This window comes from Lynx canadensis, chromosome D4 (genome assembly GCF_007474595.2).
Source record: "Lynx canadensis isolate LIC74 chromosome D4, mLynCan4.pri.v2, whole genome shotgun sequence".
In the NCBI taxonomy this organism is placed as follows: Eukaryota; Metazoa; Chordata; class Mammalia; order Carnivora; family Felidae; genus Lynx; species Lynx canadensis.
In genome coordinates, this window is record NC_044315.2 from 29,090,569 (window position 1) to 29,101,963 (window position 11,395).

At 41.1% G+C, this 11,395-nt stretch overlaps 1 protein-coding gene across 3 annotated transcripts in view; it reads right to left on the reverse strand.

The window, feature by feature from the left end:
• Window positions 1-11,395, reverse strand: part of FANCC (FA complementation group C) — a 267,194-nt gene that overhangs the window by 46,639 nt on the left and 209,160 nt on the right. The gene's annotated exons all lie outside the window — the stretch shown is intronic.

An 11,395-nucleotide genomic window follows, 5' to 3' on the forward strand; every position in this document is an offset into this window, starting at 1 on the left:
GAAGACATTTGTTGGGGTGAGCACTGGGTGTTATATGTAGGGGATGAATCACTGGATTCTACTCCTGAAATCATTATTTCACTATATCCCAATGAACTTGGATGTAAATTAAAAAAAAAAATTATGTTTTAAAGTACATCATAAAGATTTAATATGTGTAATCAGACCTGGGTTTGAGTCCCAGAGCTACCACCGACTAACTGGATGGCTTTTGAGAAAATTATTTAACCTCCAAACCTCAGCTTACTCATCTGTAAAATGGGCCTATCTCCCTCATAGTGTTCTCAGAGGTATCAAATGCAGTAATTATACATGTACAAAGATTAGCACAATGCTTGACATCTAGTACAGTTCAGTAACTGTATTTGCAAATCTGTTGCTTGAAAGTTAAAAAAAATTTTTTTCCTTTAGTAACAATTTCATATATGGTGGTTATGACCTGGTAGATCCAGAGTTGATCCCTACCATGGTACTCTGGGCCCCAAACATTTTGTGGAGCTGTGTTTCCATAGAAGAAGGTATGTGGAGGTTCCTCCTGTGTCAGGTCGGTGAATCAGGGGTTCTACCTCCTGGGAGGTAGAGTGAGGAGACACCTGTCTAACTCTGAGCCACTGGCGGCCGTCCCCACAGGGCCCTCCCTGTGAACAGTGGGCCTGTTCTGGCCTGGTGAGACTTCTCTTTCTTCTTTCAGCCCTACTTTCCCAAGGAAGGCCTCCTGCCTCTTCACCTGCAGCACCACAGACAGCAGAGTGCTTTCCAGGTTCTGCCAAAGATGTTTACTGCCTTTAGTAAGAAAAACAAAAGCTGAGGGCACAAAGCCTCCCTATTACCCAAAAACCCCTTCAGGGCTTTCCCTTCACCATGGCTTCTGGGCCATTTCTCTGCAGGAGCTGGCGTGAAGCCCAGGGAATGGGTGCAGGAGCAGGAAATGAATAGGCGGAGTCATGGTGCAATTTCTCGTGATTTCTCTTTTTTCTTCTCCCTCAGCATAACTCCTGCAGACCTCTGTCCTGGATTAACTCTGGGGCAAGGCTAGACAAAGCTGATGAGTTGGAATGAGTCTCACAGAAGCAAACTGAGGGCAGGATAAAGGCCCCCCTCTGACTCTCTGATCTCACATTCTCACCCTGAGCTTCAACTCTTCTGGGAAGTCCTGCTGGACCCCTTTCCCCCATCTCCCCACGCCTGGCAAAGAACAACTGCCATGGTGCCCCCACCCCTGCATCACCTGGCACATCTGGGGGCCACACCATGGATGCCACCGGTGCTCTAGGCTGCAATTCCCATGCCACCTCCCCTGTTATAATCAATGGCAAGGAGCTGGTGGTCATTCACTCAAGGAAGATGACGGAACACTTCTGTGTGCCAGGTACAGGCCAGAAAACTGGGAACAAAACAGACTAGGTCTGTTTTGGGGCCCGGTGGGAGGTACACATCACATACACACACCAAAACTGAGAAAAAGGCATTAAGGAAAAGGACAGGCTGAGGTAAAACAGAATAAGAGAAGTGTCCCAATTTAGATTGGGTGGTCAGGGACCGCCTCTCCAGCTGAGCTGAGATTAGCTAGGTGAAGAGTAGCCAGAAGGGCATTCCAGCTGGAGGAATGGCAGCTGTGATGGTCCCGAGACAGGGAAGAGCAAGGTCAGAAGAAGAGAGAAACCCCAGAGTGCAAAGGTGAGGTGGCCTGTGATGAGGCGGTACCAAAGGAAGGCAGGCTCTGGGATTCTATTCAGTGATTATTCTGGCCTGAAGGACTTTACACAGAGGAGTGCCAGGATGTGAGTTACAGTCAAGGATCACTCCAGCTGCAGCACAGAGAACAGAGTGCGGGACTAGAATGGGTGCAGGGAGCCCAGGGGGAGCTGGTAGCTGGCGTGACCCAGGTGGCAGTGGAGAAGTGAAGAGTATCTGGAATGTATTTTAGCAGTAACATCAAGAGGAACTGGCAATGAATTTGATGAGAGGTGGTGAAGGTGAGGTAGGAATCAAAGTTGTCCCAGGTTTCTTGAGCAACGAGCTGGATGGATCTAGCATTACTACAATGGAAAGAAGGAAAGAGAAGATTTGTGAAGGATTTACTAAGAGCTCAGTTTGGGGTGTACGGATTTACTTGTTTTTTAGATGTTTATTTTTGAGGGAGAGAGAGAGAGAGCATGAGCAGGGGAGGGGCTGAAAGAGAGGGAGACACAGAATCTGAAGCAGGCTCCAGGGTCCAAGCTGTCAGCACAGAACCCGACATGGGGCTTGAACTCACCAACTGGGAGATCATGACCTAAGCTAAAGTCGGATGCTTAACTGACTGAGCCACCCAGGTGCCCCATTTTTTTTAAATTTATTTTTTAATAGAATTTAGAATATCTGAGGAGCACTCAAAAAAGAGGGATAAAGTAGGCCCTTGAATATCCAAGTTCAAAGTTCTGGGGAGCTATCTGGGCTGAAGATACATATTAAGGAACCGTCAGCCAGCATGGAGTGACACAAGAGTGGAGAACTCCAAGGGCCCATCGGGGAACTCCATCAGGGAAGAAGAGGGCCCAGGTCTGTGCCCTGAGCAGTGACAACAGGTAGATAAGGAGGAGTTGCAGATGGAGGAGGTAGGACATACACAAGCAGAGAATAATGTCATCCAGGAAGAGAAGGAAGGTCTGGCTCTGATCAGCACTGCTGAGACTGAGGACATGGGAGGGGAGGGAACCACATGCATTGCACTGGACAGGCCCCCTCTGACTTCCCCAAGGTCATGGTTTTGATAGAAGCCAAGAGCAGTCAATGAGAGAGGATGGAAGTGCAGCCATTACTGGTGACAGGTCTTCAGAGGGACAGCTGTGACAGAAGCAACACCAGGAGGCTGCACAGAGGTGTAGTGTGCGGGACAGCAGAGCTGACTGGTAAGCCAGATGCAGAGGAACAGGAGAGGCTTAAAGACTGGTAGCCACCATTTATTAAGCATTCACCTGAAACCATGCTAAGCATGTTAACTGTAGTTTAATCCTACAAAACAGGTACCATTATTATCCTTATTTTACAGAAAAGGCTACTGAAGTTGGAGAGAGACCAAGGACTCACAGCTACAATCTGAACCCAGGAGGTCTGATGCTGGAGCTGGTTGTCTACCTAAGGTTATACACGAGCCTCTCCACTCTGCAGACTGAAGAGTGGAGGTGCTGCTTGGAACAGGGGCCCAGGCCCAGGGGAGCAAGCAGATGGACTTCCCATGTAAGCCAGATGCCCAGATGCCTGGACCCTGTGTTCACTGCCTCCAGTATTTAGGGAAGTCTTTTCAAAGTCTAGGCTGTCAGCCAGTTTTAGTCACATTAGTAGACCCTTGGGAGCGGTTTCCATCCAGCTTTCTAAAGTAGAACACTACTGGGCAGGGGCTAAGGGGATCTGTAGCCTCTGTCATGGAGCCAGGAAGCCCCCAAGAGACAGGAAACTCTGAGGTGCAGAGGGAACATGGCTGCTCAGTGGCTCCTCCCTTCCCAAACAGCAGGGATGTCTTTTGACCTGCATTCACCACATGTTATCTTTTTTCAGGGTCCATATGAAATAATTATGTACATCATTAGAGAAGTTTCTCACTTCAGTGACAGTTTTCAGGCAGCACCATTCCTAGGCTCTCAGAGCAGCTGTGTGCATTAAATGTGATTTTTACCATCAGGTCACAGTGGCTGAGTGATGCCTGGCAGCACAAAGGTAGGAGCTGTTGGGAATGAGCAGTAGATAAACATGAACACATGTAACAAGGAAACTAGGGTAAAATGGTAGTTCCACCAAATATCTGAAATAAAAGATATTGCTTAAAAATTTATATAAGATCTGCAAAATTACACATTCAAGTCAGCAAATACATAATGCTTTTGTTCTATTCTCACAGTTTAAAAAATGTGTATGTTAACAATTATCTTTTATTGCCTCTGATTCAGACTACACTCGATTATTTGCTGTGAATTATTAAATTTATGGACCCATGTTTAATATTTGAATGAAAACAATCTATTTTGCCCCCCAAACACCAGAAAATAACTTTTTATAATCAATACTGGTTGCAGAAATCACCAAATCAATATGATCTTAATATATTTGCATAACAGAATTTGACTGGACCAACATATTCAGATTATATAAAATGTTCTAAAAGTGTACCAGGTTGGTTTTGAAATAAAAAAGGCAAATTACATTATATGTCAATTACATCTCAATAAAACCAGGGGGGAAAGGCAAATTACCAAAGAAGAAATGCAAAAGGCCAATAAAAATATGGAGATTTCAACCTTGTTAATAGTAAAGAAAGGTAAACTAACATAGCTATCATTTTCATCCTCACACATCAGTAAAGTTTCAAAGAATGACATCCATGCTGAAGTAGGTACAGGGGACATATGTTCTCAGAGGTGAGACAGGGAATGGTTTTGTTCATTTGGTTGTGTCATACCACATAATGAACTGTGAAACAGACATCTTCCTGGCCTTCATAACCATACTTTTGTGACTCTGCCTGGCAGAAATAAAAGCATCACTGGGAGGATATTCACTGCAGCAGTACTATAAAAACAAAATTAAAAACAGTTTGAATGCATCCGTTGACAAGCAGCTGAATAAATTAAGGTCCATTCATATCAGGGAATATGTTCCTATTTCATAAAAATGAGCTGGATCTATATCCCTTGAAGGTTATCCAAGATATATTGCTTAAAAAACAGGTTTCAGAATCATGTGTAGGGTGTGATGCTGTTTTTGTTTTTTGTTTATATAACTACTTAAAAAAAGAGAAAAATTGTTTTATACAGATGTCTATGTCTCCGTCTCCAAGAGTATAAGGTATGGTTATCAGAAGTACTAGAGGGTGATAATGAGGGGATAACTAAAGTTTTCTGCATACACATCTGTACTGTATTGTCTGACCAGATAAAATGAATATACATTTCTATGGAAATTTAAAAAGCCAATTATCAGTATCTAGCCTGGATACTGATCAAAATAATGGATTCAAGAAAAACATGATAAGCTAAAAACTTGGCTCTCTCAGACTTCTAGCTAATCAGGGGAGGTTTTCTGCATTATAGCTATGTTTTAGGAAAATGAGATTGGGTGTTTGGGACTTATGTGTGGTGCATTATAATTTTCTCATTTAAAATACGAGGAAGAGGCTCCCAGTCAGTGCTTTCATGTAGAACATCTGAGCCTTAGTAACAACTTCTGACACAAAGCAGGGAAGCCTGACAGGGCACTCTGCTGTGTCCAACATCTTCTGCTGTTAGAGTCTTCTAGATAGATGGCTCCTTGGCATTTAGAAATGTCTCTCCAAAATACTGAGACTGTTGTTTGCCCCATCTTTTCCAAAAAGAGGCAGTATAATAAAGAAATTAGTTCAGGTGCTTATTAAATAATTTTGGCTCCAAATGTTTTTTAATAGCTGTAATAAAAATAGAACGCGGAATTCAATTCTCTGCAAGAACAGTTCCTAATGAGGGCAGTGCCTGTTGGTAGGGAATGCCAGAGAGGCAAAGGGAAGGAAGAAGCTTCTTCACTCAAGACAAACACAGGCAGTATTCACCTTTCCAAACCAGAAAGAGATCAGGGCCATTTGGGTTGCCAGAGAAGCCCACAAAAATTGGGGTCAGCTTTTCTGGATAACTACTTAATTCCAAGGCACTAGAATGTATTCTTTCCTAAAGGTGTATTTCCATGAAAACTTGATCTAAGAAGCATGCCAAATTTGAGGACTGTGCCATCATCACCACTTACATGTGCAGAGAGATTACTTTTCAAAGCAAACAGCAGCAACACCAAGCAAACACAAACCCAAACACAAACCCAAACACACTGTAATGTCTATTACAAATCAGTATCAGCAGGTTTTTATTTGAAAAGTCAACTTTTTCAATGACTAATTTTGTTATCCTATTAATGTAAAAAAAAAAAAAAAAGAGGCTCTCAGGGAGTCTCAATAAATAAATAAATAGAAATGGGAGTTTTAGTTACTACTATACTTCTTTGCTACCTTTCTGTCCATGGTATTACACTAGCCTTTCATTTATATACATTCGCCTATATTATTCAACAACACTGAAAGCCTGAGTTTTCTTATCTGAGCTAAAAAAGCACATTCACAGTCGCACCGTGAGGCCAGTTGGTTCGTCAGTCCTGCATCCATTCTTCCTTTGATTTGTTCAATTGATTCATTCATTCTAGTATGTAGGAAAAAACTCTCCATCCAGTCATCAAACTTCTCAATATTTTTGAAGCAATGGATTTAGATTTACCTGAGACGTCAGGTCATGCTGAATTACTTATACTCCACAGACTTATGGAAGGATTTCAGCAGCTCTCCCAGAAAGGGTTTTTGCAACCTGCAGCCTGCAGGGGGCTGTGATAGCAACACCAGGGATAGACTTGAGAAGTTAGGTTTGATTTTTAGGCCAAGAATAAAAAATTTCTTCTAGGTTATCTAAACCACAGAGAGGGACAACCATCTGCTGTTTAAAAGAACACAGGCAGCCCATTTCTGAAAATACATGACTGTATTTGGAAGCCAAGGCCAAAGACACCCGGCCAATGGTAAAACATGAAATTCCACTGGTGTACTTTGGTAGGCAAATAGTTGGAAGTCTAAACATAGGGCAGGGTGCACTGGTCAAAGAAAGTATGTAGTTTCTAAATGACCACACAGCACATGTGGGGAACTGTTCAAGGGGCGAGGGGGGGGGTGCGGTGAAGAGTTGGGTGTGGGGGTGGTAATCTGCACTGACTGATTGAATCAGCCTCCCCATGTCAACATGTGGCTGGGATGCTCAGTCCATGGGAAAGTGTCCATGGAAAGGCTCCAGCCCTTACGCCACTGCTTGGGGAACTTGCTGAGCTGAAGCCATAGGAATTGGACAAGTTGAAGGCCACCCAGAATTTCTGGACTGTCTGTCCCCTTTGGATTAGCAGACACAATTTTCCAAACCAAATAAATTTTATTAGTTGCTGAGGGAGAACATGCTATCAGAAGTAAAATAAACAGCAAAGGAGTTCAGGCCCACTCATGAAGCCACTGCCCTCAGCTTTCCATCTGAGCACTGTGGGTGGAGCAAAAGTAGCTATTTTCTGAGCACGTCTCTTCCTCACCAGTAATTTCTGAAACAGCTTTGAGAGACTTCACAGGGAATACCTAGGGGCATTCTCCTCCCATTTCCCTTTAATTAAATTCTTGCTGAAAAAGGCTGAAAGTATAGGTTGCTAAGACCCTATAATTTGATGAAATGTATTACTAAATAAATCACAAATAGAGCTGCCATGGTGAAAGACAAAGAGCATTTTACTTAAAAATAAATACTTTGAAAAACTGCTTTGGAAAATGAAAGCTGGTGGGGTAAGCCATTGGAGACTGAAGTATGAAATGGTATGAAGGGCACACACATGTGGAGCACATTTATCACATTATACAAGCTTTTAAACTGATTATTACTCAGTCTTTTACATAAATAACAAAGATAACTGGTCAGACTCCTTAAGGAAACTCACTTTTTGGGTACATTTTGACAGAGGTTTAGAGTAGATAGAAAAAAAGACTGCATATTTTAACCATGAGAATTATGTTTTGACTTCTTTTTCAACATCAAATAATTTAACCTTCTATCTCTTTTTCTAAGATATTACCTTAACAAATTCCTGTACTATAACATTTCATGTAAAATGAAATTAAAACTTATATTCTTACATTAATTTTTAAGAGTGATACATGAAAAACAGCATATACTCCACTGGTAACTATTTCCTTTGCGTTAACTGAAAGAATGATGATGGTTTTGAGGTGTTATTTTCCAAATACGATGATATAATAAAAATCAATTTAAAGTTGGAAAGAAGATACACTTATATAGAGCAAAAAAATCCCCCCAAGCCCCAAAACTCAATAAAACCTTGGGAGTAAAAAAGGCCTAACACCTATATATGTGGAAAATATTTAAAGCACTCTTTTAAGATCAAAAAGTAAATCTGAACCAACCAAAAGACATAAGTGTTCTTGGATAGGTAGACGAAAGCCTTAATGTCAGCAAGATGTCAGTTGTCCCTCAGTTAACCTATATATTTAACATAAGCCTCCCCCAAATAACATTACCTCTCTTTCCTAAAGCTAGGCACACTGGTTTCAAAGTTTATTTAAAAGATAAAACAAGCAAGAATTGTCAGAAAAATCCTGAAAAGTAAGAGAAATGGAGAACTAGCCCTATTTTATATTACGTATATTAGAAAGGCTCCACCATTAAAACAAAGTGGTACTGGTGTGTGAATATACAACAGGTCAAAAAAAAAAAAAAAGAGGGAGAGAATAGAAAATAACAAAATAGGCCCAAATGCACACAGAAATTGAATGTATGATTAAGGGAGAGAGGAGTTTGCATCTTTTATTACACTGGAGATGGCAGAATGCTCTATAATCTGACGGTGGGGAAAAGTAACCATATTATTTCAACAAATACTTTACAAAACAAAAACAAAGAGAAATTGGGAACCTACAGATTGAAAGAGATTTTTGACCCTATCAGCCAAATTCAGCTTTGACCTCTGATTCCAAAAGAATCAACTGTAAAAAAAAAAAAAATGGGGGACAATCAAGAGAATTTACTGTCTGACTAAATACATGATGGTGCTAGGGGCGCCTGGTTGGCTCAGCCAGTTAAGCACCTGACTTAATTCAGGTCATGATCTCATGGTTTGTGAGTTGGAGCCCTGAGTCGGACTCTGTGCTGACAGCTCAGAGCCTGGAGCCTGTTTCAGATTCTGTGTCTCCTTCTCTCTCTGTCCCTCCCCCACTCACATTCTCTCTCTCTCTCTCTCTCTTTCTGTCTCCCTCCCTCCCTCTCTCAAAAAATGAATAAATGTTAAAAAAAAAATTTAAAATAAATACATAATGGTGCTATGGAATTAGTATCAATTTTTAAATATAATAATGGTATTGTAGTTATATAGATTTTCATATACGGCATATGGAGACTTCCAGTCTCCTGTTGTGCATGAAAGGACCTTGGAAGTGACCACTCTGTCTTAACAACAAGTACAAAGCAAAACAGACTGAAAAATCAACAACTCTTCTTGCATCTTTAAGAGAGGGTCAGGACACAGGACAAATCTTGGCCCCCAAGACTGGAAAGACAGACAAGCAAATACAGGAAATTGTGACTTACTGGAGTAGAGATCCACAAGTGGTAACTGCCATGGGAACCAGTGCCCAGGTAGGAAAACCTGAGTTGTAATTAGTGAGTGGTTGGAGGCCCAGTGTGGATAACTCTTGAGAGTTAAAAATTCCAGTGGGATCCAGTTATGGAAGGGTCCCACAAAATTATGAAACTTAGGAGCTTAACCAGGTCCTCAGAGTAAACAGTGGGAGTAATTCCACTTCTACTTTAGGTTTTGAATACAATAGAGCACTCCATTCTTAAATTGTTTTCTTTTAACGTTTATTCATTTTTGAGAGACAGAGAGAGACAGAGCATGAGTGGGGAAGGGGCAGAGAGGGGGAGGCACATAATCTGAAGCAGGTTCCAGGCTCTGAGTGTTAGCACAGAGCCCAATGTGGGGCTTGAACCCACGAACTGTGAGATCATGACCTGAGCTGAAGTCAGACGCTCAACTGACTGAGCAACCCGGGCACCCCTAGAGCACTCCGTTCTTAACAAGGCCTGCCTTCAAGGGAAACTAGTTAATCAGAGCCTAACCTCATATGGTATTATCAGAACCTAACAGACCTAGGGGAAGGCAAATAACCAATTCCAGTCAGCTCTGGACATCTAAGTTAGGCGGAGAAAAAAACCTGAGGAATCTCATGAAGTTCACAGTCCAGAGGCATAAGCTCACTAAAAGACTGAGACCTAATTAAAAGACTATAGAACACTTCCCCTCCTCTCATATCTCACCACCAAAATACAAAAGCCTATTCACAGCAGTTGCTGTTACCTAGTACAGCATATCTAGCTATCAAGAAAACAATTACAAGGCATAGCAAAAGGAAAACAACAACAACAACAACAACACAGTTTAAGAGACAAGGCAATAATTATAACCAGACATGCAGAGATGTTAGAATTATTAGACTGGGAATTAAAAGTAACTATGATTAATATGCTAAGAGCACTATGTATAGACAGCATGTAAGAACAGATGGGCAATGTAAGCAGAGAGAAGGGAATCTTTAAAAAAAAGTAGTATTAGAGATCACTAACAGAAATGAAAACACTAACAGATGAAGAATGCTTTTGGTGGGCTAAATAGTGGACTGGCTGAGGAAAAAATGTCTGAGCTAGAGGATATATCCATGGGAACCTTAAAAACAAAAAAACCCAAAAAAACAAAAAAACAACAACAAAAATACCCGAAAAAACAAGAAACAAAGATTGAAAAAAACAGAACAGAATATTCAAGGAATGTGGGACAACAACAAAAAATATATGTGTAATTGATGTACTAGAAGGAAAAGAGGGAGAGAGAAAAACAAAAAAATTTTGAAAAATGATGGAGAAATTTCCCAAATTAATGTCAGATACCAAATCACCATTCCAGGAAGCCCAGAGAATACCAAGTGGGAAAAATGCCAAAAACTGCTCTTAAGCATATCACTTTGAAACTACAAAAAAAAAAAAAAAGAAAAAAAAAATCAAAGATAAAACATCCTGAAAGAAGCCAGAGGGAAAATACATCTTAACTATAGGGAAAACAGATAGGATTATATCCAACTTCTCAGAAACCATGCAAGCAAGAAGAGTAGACTGAAATATTAAAAGGGTTGTGAGAAAAAAAAAAAATACGCAATCTAAAATTCTGTACCCTGTGAAATTATTCTTTAAAAGTGAAGGAGAGGGGCACCTGGGTGGCTCAGTTGGTTGAGTGACCAACTGTTGATTTTGGCTCAGGTCATGATCTTGTGGTTTGTGAGTTCAAACCTCACATCGGGCTCTGTACTGACAGTGTAGAGCCTGCTTGGGATTCATTCTCTCTCTCTCTCTGTCTCCCTCTCCCTCTCTGCCCCTCCCTTGCTCCCACACTCTCCCTCTGTCTCTCTCAAAATAATAAATGAATGAATGAGTGAATGAATGACATGACACAAAAACAGATGCTCAGATCAATGGAACAGAATAGAAAATCCAGAAATGGACCCACAAACATATGGCCAACTAACTTTTGACAAAGCAGAAAGACTATCAATAGAATAAAGACAGTCTCTTCAGCAAGTGGTACTGGGAAAACTGGACAGAGACATGAAGAAGAATGAACCTGGACCACTTTCTTAAACCATACACAAAAATAAACTCAAAATGGATGAAAGACCTCAATGTAAGACAGGAAGCCATCAAAATCCTCGAGGAAAAAACAGGCAAAAAACTCTTTGATCTTGCCCGCAGCAACTTCTTAC